Genomic DNA, 18,625 nt, shown 5'->3' with positions numbered 1-18,625 from the left:
GGATGCTTTTTATGCCATGTATTTAGGCTGTCTCATTGTACATGGGTTTTGGTGGTTGTAGTGTTGCTTTCTGGTGGGTCTTCCCTCCAGTTAGCTGAGTGAAAATCATTCCTCCCACTACGTCTTTTATACTGTTGTAGAGGTGCACTTTCTTTACTTTCTGGATTTGCCCCTGGTGATGTCAGATCATGCCCCAGTCTGGGCCTAGGCAGACTGTTCCACCTCATTCTTTTTCATTGTTTACATTTTTTTATTATTATTGTTTCCCATAACTTTTTAACACTTTTTCTTTTTTTTCAATTTTTTTTGTTAGTTTACTATCTATTTTTTAATTATAAATCTCATATTTTACTCCTCACTTTTCTTACTCAATTCTGCCTTCTTCCTTCCCTTTCTTATGTTCTTGTTTTTGTTTTAAAATTTATTTTTCCCTTTATTCACCTCATTCATGTTCCTTACTCATTCTTTCTCCTTCCTGTATCCTCTCAAAATAATTTTCCTTTCCTTTAGCTATCTCACATTCTTTTTCTCTTTCTTATAATAATCATATTCTCTTTCCAACTTTATTAATCTCTGCTCATTTGTCATTGATATTGTTGTTGTTGTGGAGGGCAATTTTTCCTGGTGCGGGTTTTGTTTTTTAGTGTTGATTTGTTTTGTTCTGTCAGCACCAGTACAATAGCATTTGATATCAAGGAAACTAAATCACTGAATTCTACAGGACTCCTAACACAGAAGGCCACAGATGTCAAAGCAGATCAATCTAATATGTAAAAACAAACAAAAAGTCTCACATAAAATGGGGAGACAAAGAAAGAACCCCCAATCAAAGGAAGGGATGAAACCCATAAAAAGAGCTACATAGCAGCCTTGTTTACAATAGCTAAGTGCTGGAAACAGCCTAAGTGCCCATCTGTAGATGAGTGGATCAAAAAACTGTGGTACATTTACACAATGGAATACTATGTAGCAGAAAGAAACAAGAAACTCCTGCCATTTGCGACAACATGGATGGAACTAGAGAGAATTATGCTTAGTGAAATAAGCCAGGCAAAGAAAGCAAAATACCATATGATATCACCTAATGCAGGAAACTAAAGAGCAACACAAATAAACGAACTAAATAGGCAAAGACTAGAATAGTAGTCATTAGGGGAGAGGGGGAAGGGAGAGAAGGGGGATAAGTAAGGGAAGGGTCCAGTCAGGGAATGTGTATGAGTGACTCATGGACATGGACAATGGGGAGGGATATGATTGTGGGAGAGGGGATGGGCTGGGAGGGAGGAGCAATGGGGGAAAAATGGGACAACTGTAATTGAAAAAACAAAAAATAAAATTAAAAAAAAATTGAGAGAGGCCCTGGCTGCTGTGGCTCGGTGGATTGAGTGTCAGCCTGCAAGCCAAGTGTCACTGGTTCGATTCCCAGTCAGGGCACATTACTAGGTTGCACATCAGGTCCCCAGTTGGGGACGCCAGTGAGAGGCAACCACACAGTGATGTTTCTCTCCCTCTCTTTCTCCTTCCCCCTCTCTCTAGAAATAAAATAAACAAACAAACAAATAAATAAATAATTTAAGAAAAATTGAGAGAAGCAACTTAGACATAGAGTCCAAAGTAATGGTTATAAGGATGCTGAAGGAACTTACTGCAAACTATAAGGAACTTAATGGGAACTGCATCAGAATGTAAAGGACATAGAAACTATGAATAAGAACCAGGGGTAAATGAAGAATACAACATCTAAAAATGAAGAATACATGAAAAGGAATTAATAGAAGGATAGATGTAGCAGAAGATCAAATCGGTGAGTTGTAACAGGGTAGGAAAAAAGCACACAGAGCAACAAAACAAATAAAGTCTCAAAAAGAATGCAGATAGTTTAAGAAAACTTTGGGACCTATAAAATGTAACAATATTTGCATCACAGGGATACCAGAAGGAGAAGAAAAGGAATAAGAAATTGAAAAGCTGTTTGAAAAAATAATGATAGAAAACTTCCCTAACTTGGTGAGGGAAAAAGTCATGCAAGTTCAGGAAGGAAATAGGGTATTATTCAAGTTGAATCCAAAGAGAACCATTCCAAGATGCATCACAATAAAAATGGCAAAATTTAAAGACAGAGGGAATCTTAAAAGCAGCAAGGGAGAAACACCTAGTAACATAAAAGGGAGCTCTGATAAGGCTATGAGCTGATCTCTTCACAGAAGCATGACAAGCCAGAAAAGACAGGCATATAATAATACCAGTATTGAAAAGCAAGAACCTGCAACCAGCAAGGCTCTCATTCAAAATGGAAGGAGAAATAAAGAACTTTCCAGACTCCACACCCCAAAAAATTTGAAAGAAATATGTCTCCACTAGCATTACAAGACATGCTAAGGGACTAATATAAGAAGAAGAAGAAAGAGAAAGGGACAGAGGAACACAGGCAAAAAGGGAAAAAATGGCAATGGACAAACACCCATCAATAATAACCTCAGAGAGTGATCCAAGATGGCAGAGGAGTAAGTGGAAGCTACACTAACCTCCCCCCAGGACTAGTCTGGACTTACAACTTAATTGTGGAGAAATAATCTGGAATAACCAACTGAATACTAGCTGGAGAGAAGTCTTATAACAACAGAGAGACAGAAAAGACCGCTTCATCAAAACGTGACTGGTAGGAAGTGCAGAGATGCGGAAGGGCTGGCTGGGCTCCCATGCGTGGCAGCTTAAGGGACTGAGAAACAGCTCAGCAGCCGGGAGTTCCCCCTGAGAAGGGCAGGGTCTAAACCCCCAGCTGGGCTTCCCAGCCTACAGCAACAGAGAGGAAAGTAAAATAGTATCCCGCTGTGAAAAGCAAAAATCCACAGGGTTTCTTGCTAGCCTGAGAGAAACAGCTGGAGAAAAAGAGCTCTAAAGTGCATCATGTATGAGAGTATTTTGGCCCCTACTTACCCTGGGCTCAAGCAGAGGGAATGCAGAGAGGACTAGAGACACTTGAGGAGGATTTGGGGCGATAGCTTTGAGGGGAGAACTGGGGAAGCTGTAAACCGGGTCCCAGTACTGACACACTCCCCATATTGCAGGCAGACCATTCCCCTTGGAGTGGCGTCAGCCTGAGGGGAAGCAAAAGCCCTGCCTACAGGAATTAAGCTGCCACACCCACGGTCCTTAAGCCTGATGGCTAATCACAGATTGAATAGATTAAAAACTAAAGGAGACAGACAAAGGCAGTAGATCTCTGGTAGTCTCCAACAGACTGCTTAGGCACAGACTGGTACACTATCTGACACCAGCAGGGGCAGATCCAGGAAGTGCAGATCAATCTAAGAAGCAGCAACAAACAAAAAGAGTCACAAAAGTGGGGAGACAGCGAAACAACCCACCATCGAAAGGAAAAGAAGAATCCCCCGAAAGAGTGCTAAATGAAATAGAGGTACGCAAACTATCAGATATGGAATTCAAAAGACAGATTATAGGGAAGCTTAATGAGCTCAGTGGGCTCAAAGAAAACTACAAAGAACTCCAGGGAAACTACAAGGAACTCCAGGAAAACTACAAGGAACTTACTGAGAATTATACCAGCATGAAAAAGAACATAGAGCTATCAATAATGCCAGGAGGAAATGAAGAATACAGTTTTGGAATTGAAGAACACAGTAGAAGGAATTAAAAGCAGGCTAGAGGAAACAGAAGATCAGATCAGCGAGCTGGAGGAAAACGTAGAGAACATTCCCAGACAGTGCAACAAAATGAAAAAAGACTGAAAAAGAATGAAGAGGTTTTGAGACAGCTGCAGGACAACATGAAAGGTAATAATATTTGTATCATAGGAATACCAGAAGGAGAAGAAGAGGAGCAAAAGATAGAAAAACTGTTTGAAAAACTAATTACAGAAAACTTTCCTATTTGATGAGAGAAAGGGTCATGCAAATCCAGGAAACACAAAGGGTCCCAAATGCAGATGAACCCCAACAGGCCCACTTCAAGACACATCATAATTAAAATGATAACAGTCAAAGACAAAGAGAGAATCCTAAAAGCAGCAAGAGAGAAACAGCTAATAATATACAAGGGAGCTCCTATAAGGCCATCATCAGATTTCTCAGCAGAAACACTACAAGCCAGAAGAGAATGGTCAAAAATATTTCAAGCAATGAAAAACAAAGGCCTACAACCAAGAGTACTTTACCCAGCAAGGCTCTCATTCAAAATGGAAGGTGAAATAAGGAGTTACCAAGATAAAAGAAGGCTATAAGAATATATCTCCACCAAACCAGCATTGCAAGAGATACTAAAGGATCTGCTTTAAGAAGGTGAAGAAACAGAAAGAGACAGAGAGAAACACAAGTACAAAGGGGGGAAATGAAAATGAATAAGAACCTCTCAAAAATAACCTTAAATGTAAATGAATTATGTGCAGAAATCAAAAGACATAGGGTAGCTAAATGGATTAGAAGGCATGACCCACATATATGCTGTCTACAAGAGACTCATTTTAGAATAAATGATCTACACAGATTGAAAGTAAAAGGATGAAAAAAAGTATTTCAAGCAAATGGACATGAAAAAAAAGCTGGGGTAGCAATACTTATATCAGACAAAACAGACTTCACAATAAAGATCATAAAAAGAGACATAGAAGAACATTTCATAGTACTTAAGGAAAAAATCCATCAAGAAGATACAACCCCTGTAAACATATATGCACCCAACATAGGAGCACCCAAATATGTAAGAAAATTTTGAGAGACTTCAGGAAGGATATAGACAGCAACACACTCATAGCAGGGTATTTTAACACCCCATTGTCAACAATAGACAGATCTTCGAAGTAAAGAAACACCAAAGATATTGAGGCATTGAACAACACTCTAGATCAAATGGACTTAGTTTATATATATACAACTTTCCACCACAAAGAAGGAAAATATGCATTCTTTTCAAGTGCACATGGAATATTTTCAAAGATAGACCACATGGTAGGACACAAAACAACGCTCAACAAATTCAAGAAAATTAAAATTATATCAAGCATCTTTTCAGATCACAATTGATTAAAACTTGAAATCAACCTCAAGGAAAACTCAAAAACATTAAAACTCATGGAGAATGAATAACATGCTATTAAATAATGAATGGGTTAACAATGACATTAAGGAAGAAATAAAATAAATTATGGAAACAAATGATAATGAACACAGTGCAACCCAAAACCTAAGGTATACAGTGAAAGCAGTCCCGAAAGGAAAGTTCAGAGCAATACAGGTCTACGCAAAAAGGGTTGAAGAGTCTCTAATAAAAAATCTACCCCTACAGCTACAAGAACTAGAGGAACAACAACAAAGCCTAGAGTAAGTAGAAGGAAGGAAATCATCAAGATCAGAAAAGAATTAAATGACAGAGACTAAACAAACAATTCAAAAGTTCAACAAAAGTAGGAGCTGGTTCTTTGAAAAGATAAACAAAATCAACAAGCCTTAACCAGGCTCATCAAGAAAAAAAGAGAGAGGACCCAAATAAATAAAATCAGAAGTGAAAAAGGAGATATCACAACCGATACCACAGAAATACAAAGGATTGTAAAAAATTGTTATGAACACCCTAAACTGAATCAAGAAGAAGCAGAAAGCCTGAACAGACCAATAGCAACTAGTGAAATTGAAGCTGTAAACAAAAATCTTCTGGCACACAAAAGCCCTGGACCAGGTGGTGTCACAGGAGAATTTTACAAAACATTTAGGAAAGAAATAACTCCTATCCTTCTCAGACTATTCCAAAAAAATCCAAGAAGAGAGAAGACTCTCAAACTTGTTTTATGAAGCCAATATTACCCTAATTCCAAATGAGGTCAAGACATAACAAAGAAGAAAAACTACAGGCCTATATTGCTGATGAACATAGATGCTAATTTTCTAAACAAAAAATGGGCAAACCAGATCCAGCGACACATTAGAAAGGTCATATAGCACGCTCAAGGGGGATTCATCCCAGGGATGCAAGGATGGTTTAATATTCACAAATCAATAAATGTAATACACCACATAAACAAAATGAAAGACAAAAACCACATGATATCAATAGATGCAGAAAAAGCATTTGATAAAGTACAACACCCATTTATGATGAAAACTCTCAGAGAAGTAGGAATAGAGGGAGCATACCTCAACATAATAAAGGCCATATATGAGAAACCTGAGACCAACATCATACTCAATGGGCAAAAAATGAGAGCATTTCCCCTGAGGTCAGGAACAAGACAAGGATGTCCACTCTCTCCACTCCTGTTCAACATAGTCTTGGAAGCTCTAGTCACAGCAATCAGACAAGAAAGCGAAATAAAAGGCATTCAAATTGGGAAAGAGGAAGAAAAATTGTCATTATTTGCAGATGACATGATAGTGTACATAGAAAACCCTATAGACTCCACAAAAAAACTACTTGACCTAGTAAGTGAATTTGGCAAAATAGCAGGGTACAAAGTCAATATTCAGAAATTGAAGGCGCTTCTGTACACCAACAATAAAATTTCAGAGAGAATGATAGGAGAGGGGAAGATGGCCGTGGAGTGGGACAGTGTTCTCAGCTCGATCCTGTTAGGGAGAGACTCCAGGAACGAATGCGGAGAGGAGTGACTGAGTGAGTATGGATCTCCGATAGCGTGAACAGGGAGGAGAGCATGGGAGCAGCGTGGAGGAGGATGGAGGGGTTTACCACACACGGCAGGCTGAGTCATTCCGGGACCCGGTGAGTCTGCAGTACCAAGCCAGAGAGCTCACTAGCCGAGAGCTGCTTGGAGGCTCCCCCTGCTAGGGGCACACCGATAAGTGAATTCTTGTAGGGAGTTAGGGAGAGGATTTGGCCGAAAAAGCCAGAGGAGGGAGAGAACAGTGAACAACCAGGACTGGGAGAAACTGTGTGATCTGAGTCTAGAGGGAAACCTCCTCAGCTGCAACCTCTGACCGAAAGCTCGGCACTCCGGGTGCGCACAGCACTTGCTCTAGGGCCCTATAGAACAAAGGGACAGTTTTGGGGCAAGGAGACCAGCCGCACAGAAAAGCTGCTGTGGAACTCTGGACTGGGGGAGAGCTCTTAAGCAAGAGAAAAGTGCATGCCCCCGGCGCTTTGAGCAATCGCGCTAGAATCTCACAGAACAAAAGGCGGGTTTGGGGCTAGGAGAGAAATAGGATGCGCAGGGTGTGTAAGTAGGGAAGAGAGCGGAGGTGGTGGTTCTGGAGTGGAGACAGTTTTAGGGCGGGGAGAAGGGCGCGCAGGGAAAGGCTGCTGAGGAGCTCTAGATTCGGGGGAGAACTCCTGGGTAGGAGAGCGCTGCGCTGACTGACCACACTAGAATCCTGCGGAACAAAGGGACGGTGCTGGGGTGGGAAGAAAGCTAGAGCGCGCAGGCCTATAGACAGGGAAGCCAGCGGAAGCTGTAGCTTGGAATAGAGGCAGTTTTGGGTCAAGGAGAAGAGCCCACGCGGGAAAGCCACTGCAGAGCTCCAGACTAGGGGAGAGGCCTTGGGCAGGAGAGTGCCACTGGGCCCGGTGCTTTGACCAACTGTGCCAGAGTCCTGCAGAACAAAGGGACGGTCTTGAGACAGGGAGAGAGGTAGGGTGCGCAAGCATATAGACAGGGAAGAGAGCAGAAGTTGTAGCCTGGGAATAGAGACATGACTGGAGGCAGGGTGGGGATTTCTGGCAGGCACAGGCTGGACCAACAGTGGGAAGGAGTAGCTGGACAAGCCTGAGGAGGACTGATGGTGCCTCAGGAGGGGACAACGAATGAAACGCAGCTCACAGCATAGTGGCGGTAGGCCCATGAATAAAAGACTAGCAATCCCAGAATCAAGTAGAACCGTCCCACAGCCAGCCAACCAACCAGAAAAGATTTGAAATCCATGGAATTTTGAATAGGGGCGGATTCAGGAAGGAAGGAAGAAAAAAAAAAATCAAAAATACCCAGAGACTGTGCCTAAAAGTTGAATTGAGTTAAAATCCTCTCATTCTTTTATTTCTCACTCTCTCTCTAACTGCTCCTCCCATCTTTTCTTATTCTCTCTCCTTTTCTCCCCTCCTCTTCCCTTCCTTCTCTCCCCTTAGCATGTCTCCCCTTCATCCTATTCTCAGTTAACTTTTTAATTTTAAGTTCTCTCGCTTTCTCTCTCTCTCCTTTCTCTGCACTAAGCACCTTCAATTTTATTAAATTTCTTTCTTTATTTTGTCCCCCTTCAGCCTACATTCGTTTTTCTTTCATCCCTTGCCCTTATTTTCCTTCTCTCCCTATAAATATTCCCTCTCTCTTTCTTTCTCTCTCCCTATTCCACTTTATATTCTAATCTTTTAATATTCAAATTATAATTCTAATCTATCCCCTACTCCATCACCCTCCCATTCTTACCCCTTCTCTCTTTCCACCCCATCCCCTCACTTCTTTCTCTCCCTCTTGTATTTCTCTCCTTCATCCTATCTTTTGTCAACTCTTCAATTTCAATCTTTCCCTCCCTAATATCTCCTCTTCCTCCTGATTTCCTTCCCTCCTCTGTGTTCTTTCCCTCTCCCATCCTCTTGCTTTCCCATCGCTTATTCCTCTCTCTCTATATTCTCTATTTCTCTCTATCTTGCTATTTTATATCATGTTTTAATCTCCTAATCTTTTTTATAATATATAATTTTTTAAAAATTTTAATCCAGTCCCTCCTCTTCTTCCTCCCATTCTTCTTGCCTTCTCTCTCCTACCCTTCTCTTCTCTACGTTCTCTCTCTCTTTCCTCTCTCCCTTCCTGTCTTGCTATTTTCTACTCTGTATTTTTATTCTTGAAAAATTCTTTCTCAATCTGTTTCCTACCTTCTAACCTCCTCAGCCCTCTCTTTCAATTTATGGCTGTCTGTCTGCCTGGAGGTCTGTCGTGTCTATCCTCCCTCCCACGCTAATCATATAGCATATACCGATTATATAATCCTAATACTATACATTTCCACTTTCTCACTCCACACTGTAACCCTCTCCTCCTTTTCAAACATACAGTGTAAATGTTAATTGCTATCTTACATAACCTTGATCCAAATTGCTAATATTATTATTCTATCAACTTCCAGCTCAAAAATTACCCTTCCTTCATTTAAAACAACTCCTATCTGTTTCTCCCATGAAATAAGAGTCCCAATATCTCCACAAGTATATTAATACGGGCTCACTTGCAGCCTATAGTGAGATTGTAGTTGGGGGAGATATTGGAGGGTGTGGGTTTCTTGCCTGGGTTGTGTGATTATGTTTTAGCTGCAGCACCTCCACAAAAGATCTCAAGGCAAGGTGGGCAGAGTGACTCTCAATCAACTAACCAGAGAAAAAGACCCACCAAAGAGTACCTAAAATCCAACCAGACAGATTAAAGAAATAACATCAAGGACAACACAGATGGAGATCCAAGAGGGCAGAGGAGTAAATGGAAGCTACACTAACCTCCTCCCAGGACCAACCAGTGTTGACTCAGCGTCAGTACAGCAGAAAGACCATTCCTCTCCAAGTGGCATCAGACTAAGGGGAAATAAAAGCCCTGCCTACAGGAATTAAGCTGCCACACCCATGGTCCTTAAGCCTGATGGCTAATCACAGATTGAGTAGACTAACAACTAAAGAAGACAGACAAAGGCAGTAGATCCCTGGAAGTCTCCAATAGGCTGCCTAGGGCCAATCTGGTACATGATCTGACGCTACCAAAAGCAGATCCAGGAAGAGCAGATCATTCTAAGAAGCACCAACAAACAATAGGAATCACAAAAATGGGGATACAGAGAAACAAACCCCCATCAAAAGGAAAGGTAGAATCCCCAGAGAGAGTGCTAAATGAAATAGAGGGGAGCAAAATATCAGATACAGAATTCAAAACATGGACTATGGAGAAGCTGAATGAGTTCAGCGGAAACTACAGAGAACTCCAGGGAAAATACAAGAAACTCCAGAAAAACTACAAGGAACTCACAGAGAATTACATGACCATGAAAAATGACATGGAAGCTATCAATAAGAGCCAGGAGGAAATGAAGAATACGATCTCTGAATTGAAGAACAGAGTAGAAGGAATTAAAAGCAGGCTAGAGGATCAGCGAGCTGGAAGACAATGTAGACAAAAACTCCCAGACAGTGCAACAAAATGAAAAAAGATTGAACAAGACTGAAGAGGTTCTTAGACAGCTGGAGGACAACATGAAATGTAATAATATCCATATCATAGGAAACCAGAAGGAGAAGAAGAGCAAGGGATAGAAAACTTCTTTGAAAAACTAATGACAGAAAACTTCCCTCACATGAGGAGAGAAAGAGTCATGCAAGTCCAGGAAGCACAGAGGGTCCCAATGAAGATGAATCCCAACAGGCCCACCTCAAGACACATCATAATTAAAATGGCAACATTCAAAGACAAAGAGAGGATCCTAAAAGCAGCAAGAGAGAAACAACTAATAACATACAAGGGAGCTCCAATAAGGCTATCATTAAATTTCTCAGCAGAAACACTACAAGAGAGAAGGAATGGCAAAAAATATTCCAAGCAATGAAAAACAAAGGCCTACAACCTAGAATACTATACCCAGGAGAGCTCTCATTCACAATGGAGTGTGAAATAAGGAGCTTCCAAGACAAAAGAAGGCTAAAAGAGTACATCTCCACCAAACCAGCAATGCAAGAGTTGCTAAAGGGTCTGCTCTAAGAAGATAAAGAAACAGAGAGAGACAGAGAAGAACATGAGTACAAAGGGGAAAAATGACAATGAATAAGTACTTATCGGTAATAACCTTAAATGTAAATGGATTAAACGCTCCAATTAAAAGACATAGGGTAGCTGAATGGATTAGAAAGAATGACCCACATATATGCTGTCTACAAGAGACCCACCTTAGAACAAAAGATCTACACAAACTGAAAGTAAAGGGATGGAAAAAAAGTATTTTAAGCAAATGGACATGAAAAAAAAAAAAAGCCAGGGTAGCAATACTTATATCAGACAAAACAGACTTCACAGCAAAGTCCAAAAAAAGAGACAAAGAAGGGCATTTCATAATACTTAAGGGAAAAATCCATCAAGAAGATATAACCCTTATAAATATATATGCACCAAACTTAGGAGAACCCAAATATATAAGAAAAATTTTGAAAGACTCAAAGAAAGATATAGACAGCAACACACTCAGAGTAGGGGAGTTTAACACCCCATTGTCAACAATGGATAGATCTTCGAAGCAAAGAAACACCAAAGATATTGAGGCACGGAACAACACTCTAGATCAAATGGACTTAGTCGATATATATAGAAGTTTTCACCCCAAAGAAGCAAAATATAAATACTTCTCAAGTGCACATGGAACATTTTCAAAGATAGACCACATGGTAGGACACAAAACAAGCCTTAACAAATTCAAGAAAATTGAAATTATATCAAGCATCTTCTCAGATCACAATGGCTTAAAATTGGAAATCAACCTCAAGGAAAAAACTCAAAAACATTCAAACTCATGGAGAATGAATAACATGCTATTAAATAATGAATGGGTTAACAATAACATCAAGGAAGAAATCAAAAAGTTTCTGGAAACTAATGATAATGAACACACAACAACCCAAAACCTATGGGATACAGCGAAAGCAGTCCTAAGAGGAAAGTACATAGCAATACAGGCCTACCTAAAAAAGCTAGAATATCTAAAAAAAAAATTTAACCCTACAGCTACAAGAACTAGAGTAAGAACAACAAGCAAAGCCCAGATCAAGTAGAAGAAAGGAAATAATCAAGATCAGAGCACAATTAAATGACATAGAGTCTAACCTAACAATTCTAAAGATAAACAAAAGTAGGAGCTGTTTTTTTGAAAAGATAAACAAAATTGACAAACCTTTAACCAGGCTCATCAAGAAAAAAAGAGAGAGGACCCAAATAAATAAAATCAGAAACGAAAGAGGAGAAATCACAACTGATACAACAGAAATACAAAGGATTATAAGAAATTATCATGAATAACTGTATGGCAAGAAATTTGACAACCTAGAGGAAATGAACAAATTCCTGGAAACCTATAGTCTTCCCAAAATGAATCAAGAAGAAGAAGAAAGTCTGAATAGACCAATAACAGCTAGTAAAATTGAAGCAGTAATCAAAAAACTCTCAGCACACAAAAGCCCTGGACCGGATGACTTCACAAGTAAATTCTACAAAACATTTAGGAAAGAACTAACTCCTATCCTCCTCAGACTATTCCAAAAGATAAAAGAAGAGGGAAGACTGCCCAACTCGTTCTATGAAGACAGTATAACCCTAATTCCAAAAACAGGTCAAGACACAACAAAGAAAGAAAACCACAGGCCAATATCGCTGATGAACATAGATGCTAAAATCCTCAACAAAATATTGGCAAACCGGATCCAGCAACACATTAGAAAGATCATACACAACGATCAAGTAGGATTCATTCCAGGGATGCAAGGGTGGTTTAATATTCGCAAAACAATAAACGTAATACAACACATAAACAAAATGAAAGACAAAAACCACATGATCATATCAATAGATGCAGAAAAAGCATTTGATAAAGTACAACACCCATTTATGATGAAAACTCTCAGCAAACTGGGAATAGAGGGAGTATACCTCAACATAATAAAGGCCATATATCAGAAACCTGTTAAGCCAACATCATACTCAACGGGCAAAAACTGAGAGCATTCCCCCTGAGATCAGGAACAAGGCAAGGATGTCCACTCTCTCCACTCCTATTCAACATAGTCTTGGAAGTTCTAGCCACAGTAATCAGACAAGAAAGAGAAATAAAAGGCATCCAAATTGGAAAAGAGGAAGTAAAACTGTCATTATTTGCAGATGACATGATAGTGTACATAGAAAACCCGATAGACTCCACAAAAAAACTATTCGACCTAATAAGTGAATTCGGAAAAATAGCAGAATACAAAGTCAATATTAAGAAATCGAAGGCATTTTTATACACCAACAATAAAAACTCAGAGATAGAAACTGAAAGAAAAATCCCATTTACCATAGCAACAAGAAAAATAAAGTACCTAGGAATAAACTTAACCAAGGAGGTAAAAGACCTGTACTCAGAAAACTACATAACACTTAAGAAAGAAATTAAAGAAGATACAAATAAATGGAAGCATATACCATGCTCATGGATGGGAAGAATCAACATCATTAAAATGTCCATACTACCCAAAGCAATTTATAGATTCAATGCAATCCCTATTAAAATACCAATGACATATTTCACAGACCTAGAACAAATACTTCAAAAATTTATATGGAACCAAAAAAGAGCCCGAATAGCCACAGCAATTTTGAGAAAGAACACAGTAGGAGGAATCGCAATACCTGATATCAAACTATATTACAAGGCCACGGTAATCAAAACAGTCTGGTACTGGCATAAAAACAGACATATAGATCATTGGAACAGAATTGAGAGCCCAGAAATAAACCCAGTTTCATATGGTCAACTAATATTTGACAAAGGGGGAAAGAACATCAAATGGAGTGAAAAGAGCCTCTTCAACAAATGGTGTTGGGAGAACTAGACAGGGACATGCAAAAAAAATGAAACTAGACCACCAACTTACACTATACACCAGAATAAACTCAAAATGGATCAAAGACTTAAATGTAAGCCGTGATACCATAAAAGTCCTAGAGGAAAAAACAGGCAGGAAAATTTCACATATCCCATGTAGCAACATTTTCACTGATATATCTCCTAAGGCAAGGGAAATAAAGGAAAGAATAAACAAATGGGACTACATCAAACTAAAAAGTTTCTGCTCAGCTAAAGAAAACATCAGCAAGATGCAAAGGAAACCAACCATATGGGAAAATATATTCGCCAATGACATCTCAGACAAGGGATTGGTCTCCAAAATATATAAAGAACTCATAGGACTCAACACCAAGAAGACAGACAACCCAATTAAAAAATGGGCAAAGGACCTGAACAAACACTTCTCCAAAGAAGACATACAGAGGGCCCATAGACATATGAAAGTATTCTCAACATCACTAGCCATCAGAGAGATGCAAATAAAAACCACAATGAGATACCACCTCACACCAGTCAGAATGGCCATCATCAACAAATCAACAAACAACTTGTGCTGGAGAGGATGCAGAGAAATGGGAACCCTGGTGCATTGCTGGTGGGAATGCAGACTGGTTCAGCCACTATGGAAAACAGTTTGGAATTTCCTCAAAAAACTAAAAATGGAACTGCCTTTTGAACCAGCAATTCCATTGCTAGGATTATATCTGAAAAATCCTGAAACACCAATTCAAAAGAATCTATGCACTCCAATGTTCATAGCAGCACTGTTTAGAATAGCCAAGTGCTGGAAACAACCTAAATGCCCATCTGTAGATGAGTGGATCAAAAACTGTGGTACATTTACACAATGGAGTTCTATGTAGCAGAAAGAAAGAAGGAACTTCTACCATTTGCATCAACATGGATGAAACTAGAGAGAATTATGCTTAGTGAAATAAGCCAGGCCAAGAAAGAAAAATACCTTATGCTGTCACCTATTACAGGAAACTAATGAACAACATAAACAAATGAGCAAAGTTGAACCAGAGCTATGTAAACAAGTAGACTAACAGTAACAGGGTGGGAGGTGGGAGGGAGAGAAGGGAGTAAGAAAGGGAAGGGTCAAGTCAAAGAACATGTATAAATGACCCACGGACATGTCAACTGAGTTGGGACTGAATGTGGGGGGAAGGGAGGGGCAGGGTGCAGGAAAGCAAGAGGGGGAAAAAAATGAGACAACTGTAATGGAAAAACAAACAAAAAAATTTTTTTTAGTGTGGGAAAAATGAAAATATGAAGAATGGAAATGCCAGTTCAGTGAATATTAGGACAAAGATTTTCCTTCACGTTGTATATTTTTCTCCCTATTTGATCTATCCAGAGTTTGGCATTCTAAACAAGTAAGTAATGACATAAGTTTCTTTGCATGGACCTAATAAGACCAGTTGTTAATAGAGGTTCCTTTTTTTTGACCAAGTCTTTGACTGGAATGTCAAGCCTAAAGGAGACATACTTGGGCTCCAGTTGTTACCAAAAAGCCCTGTGGAACTGGGAATGACTTTCAAAGGTAATAAAAGCCCGCGAGATAAAAGGCCTGGTACCATAGTTGGTTGTGCGGTCCACAGCAATCTTTCTACGGAAGGAACGAAGGTTGTTTTCCTGAAAGGTGACTAGAAGGGACCTTAAGGCACAATGAAAAACCAGAAAGACTTGGAAAGGACAGGTGTGTACAGGCAAGGATGAATGGCTGGTATGTGGCTCAGCTTCTGTGCCATGAAGAGCAGACTGAGGGTCACTCTAAATGCTCCTTGGGTAAGTTCCAGCAAAGCAGAACTAAAGATCATAAGTGATCATTTGCTGCTCTTGTTGTGTTTATGCAAATGAACAGGATAAATTAAAAATGGACTTAATGTAGTCCCTTTAAAGACAAGGAGGGTAATCTTAGGGAGAAAAATCATTATTCAAGGAAAATCACAATGATCAGTAGTAGACTATAAAGTAGGGCAACTAACAGTCTTAAAAGTTTCTTCTCATTTAAAAAATGGTTTCACTTGAAAATTAAACCATGTCTGTGATATCATCAAAGATACTCAAGTTGCAGGCAAGTAGAATATCAAGTGTCTTGCAACTGGATGTCTTTCCGATAAGATAGTCCTACAGATTTAGAGACTTGTATGTGGGTTATGTTATATAAATTAACATGTGTTTTCTGTTTTCAAAGGGCATAAGCCTATGACTGTATTACCTGAGTGATTGTCTGTATGCATAAGCCTCACTTAATCCTCTCTGCAGCACTGCTTCATGGGACTCAACGGTTTGACTGAACTAAATGGCTGGGTTGGTGAAGAATGGGGTGGTCTGTGGGCTTCACTTTAAAACTGGTTTCTCTTTTCTATCCTAATGGCTTGGACAGAAAGGGTCCAGAGGCCTGAGAGGGGGGAAACCTAAACTATTTCCCTCAGCCCAAACTAAGTATAATTGGCAAAGGGGTTTTGGACAGGTGAGATGTGCCTAGCACACCTTCCTCCAAAGAAGCCCTTGTTTTCTTTTTTTTTCCCCTAATGTGGAACATTGAAAAATTAATCCCTGCCGTTTGTCATCTAGTTGTTATGGATTGAATGATGTCTTTTAACCCTTTTCACCAAATCTGTTGCCCCCAGAACACAACAAGGATGCCAGCCTGTTAAACCAAGCATGCTGTTGTCCGGGGACAGCCAACTGACCTGGAGTCTGCACGATCCTTCCCCATGTGGGAAGGCCACCCTCCCCTCCACACCCCCACTCTTATTAGGGTTTTCTGGACCCAAGGGTAGGTAGGACGACGACCATGTCCAGCTTGAAGCAGCTAGAGGAGCTTGAGGCCTTCGCCCATTGTCCTTTAGAAGATTACAAAGGGTCTTAATATCTGAGAGGGAGGGATAGTTATTTTTCACGAACCATGGGTATGGATTTGGGGGGGGTTGCTGGGGGAGGGAGAGGCTGGGTGGAGGGGAGTAGAGGAGAGAAAATTGGAACTATTTTAACAATATAATCAATAAAATACATTAAAAAAAACAACAAAGAAACAAAAAAAATATCAGAGATAGAAACTAGAAAAAAATTCCCATTTACTATAGCAACAAGAAAAATAAAGTACCTAGGAATAAACTTAACCAAGGAGGTAAAGACCTATACTCACAAAACTACATAATGCTGAAGAAAGAAATTAAGGAAGATAGAAATAAATGGAAGCATATACCATGTTTATGGATGAGAAGAATCAACATCATTAAAATGTCCATACTACCCAAAGCAATTTATAGATTCAATGCAATCCCTATTAAAATACCAATGACATATTTCACAGACCTAGAACAAATACTTCAAAAATTTATATGGAACCAAAAATGATCCTGAATAGCTACAGTAATCTTGAGGAAGAAGAACACAGTAGGAAGAATCACAATACCTGATATCAAACTATGCTACAAGGCCACGGTAATCAAAATAGTCTGTAACTGGCATAAGAACAGACATGTAGATCAATGGAACAGAATAGAGAGCCCAGAAATAAACCCAGGTCTATATGGTCAACTAATATTTGACTAAGGGGGAAGGAACATAAAATGGAGTGAAGAGCCTCTTCAACAAATGGTGTTGGGAGAACTAGACAGGGACATGCAAAAAAATGAAACTAGACCCCCAACTTATAACATACACCAGAATAAACTCAATATGTATCAAAGACTTAAATGTAAGCCATGGCACCATAAAAGTCCTAGAGGAAAACCTAGGCAGAAAATTTTCAGATATCCCATGTAGCAACATTTTCACTGATATATCTCCTAAGGCAAGGGAAATAAGGGAAAGAATCAAAAAAATGAGACCATATCAAACTAAAGAGTTTCTGCTCAGCAAAAGAAAACATCAGCAAGATGAAAAGTGAACCAACCATATGGGAAAATATATTTGTCAATGATACCTCAGAGAAGAGATTGACCGCCAAAATGTATAAAGAAGTTATATGACTCAACACCAAGAACACAGGCAACCCATTTAAAAAATGGGCAAAGAACCTGAGCAAACACTTCTCCAAAGAGGACATACAGAGGGTCCATATACATATGAAAGAAGGCTCAACATCACTAGCCATCAGAGAGATGCAAATAAAAACCACAATGAGATACCTCCTCGTACCAGTCAGAATGGCCATCATCAACAAACTACTTGTGCTGGTGAGGATGTGGAGAAAAGGGAACCCTGGTGCACTGCTGGTGGGAATGCAGACTGGTTCAGCCACTATGGAAAACAGTTTGGAATTTCCTCTAAAAACTAAAAATAGAACTCCCTTTTGAACCAGCAATTTCATTGCTAGGATTATATTCGAAGAATCCTGAAACACCAATGCAAAAGAACTTATGCGCCCCTTTGTTCATAGCAGCTCTATTTACAATAGCCAAGTGCTGGAAACATCCTAAGTGCCCATCTGTAGATGAGTGGATCAAAAAACTGTGGTACATTTACACAATGGAATACTATGTAGCAGAAAGAAAGAAGAAACTCCTGCTATTTGCAACAGCATGGATGGAACTAGAGAGAATTATGCTTAGTGAAATAAGCCAGGCAACAAAAGAAAAATAACTTATGCTGACCTATTACTGGAGACTAATGAACAACCCAAACAAATGAGCAAAATTGAACAAGGGACAGAATAACAGTTATCAGGTGGGAGGGGGAGAGGGAGTGAAGGGGGCCAAGGAGGGGAAAGGTTTAGTAAAGGAACTAGTATAAATAACCCATGGACATGGACAACGAGGTGGATGACTGTGGGAGAAGGAGTGGCCTGTGTAGCGGTGGTGGGGAGCAATGGGGGGAAAATGGAACAACTGTAATAGAAAAACAATAATACTAAATTTTTAAAAATGATAAAAAAAGGAAAACAAGGGATTAAGGACTCTGAAAGGAGAAATTACTCCTGTATTATTGTTAAAATTTTTAAAAATTTACTGTCAATAATATACAAAATTAAAGATAATCTAAACATCATAGAATTGACAAGTTCACAACATCCCGATTTCTAATGTTAT

The 18,625-nt window shown here is 39.5% G+C and overlaps 1 protein-coding gene across 1 annotated transcript in view; it reads right to left on the bottom strand.

The window, feature by feature from the left end:
• Positions 1-18,625, bottom strand: part of DNAH3 (dynein axonemal heavy chain 3) — a 286,172-nt gene that overhangs the window by 134,127 nt on the left and 133,420 nt on the right. The gene's annotated exons all lie outside the window — the stretch shown is intronic.

Source organism: Furipterus horrens, unplaced genomic scaffold, assembly GCF_987537825.1.
Source record: "Furipterus horrens unplaced genomic scaffold, mFurHor1.1.pri manual_scaffold_5, whole genome shotgun sequence".
Classification (NCBI taxonomy): Eukaryota; Metazoa; Chordata; class Mammalia; order Chiroptera; family Furipteridae; genus Furipterus; species Furipterus horrens.
This window is presented reverse-complemented; position numbering and strand designations above follow the sequence as displayed.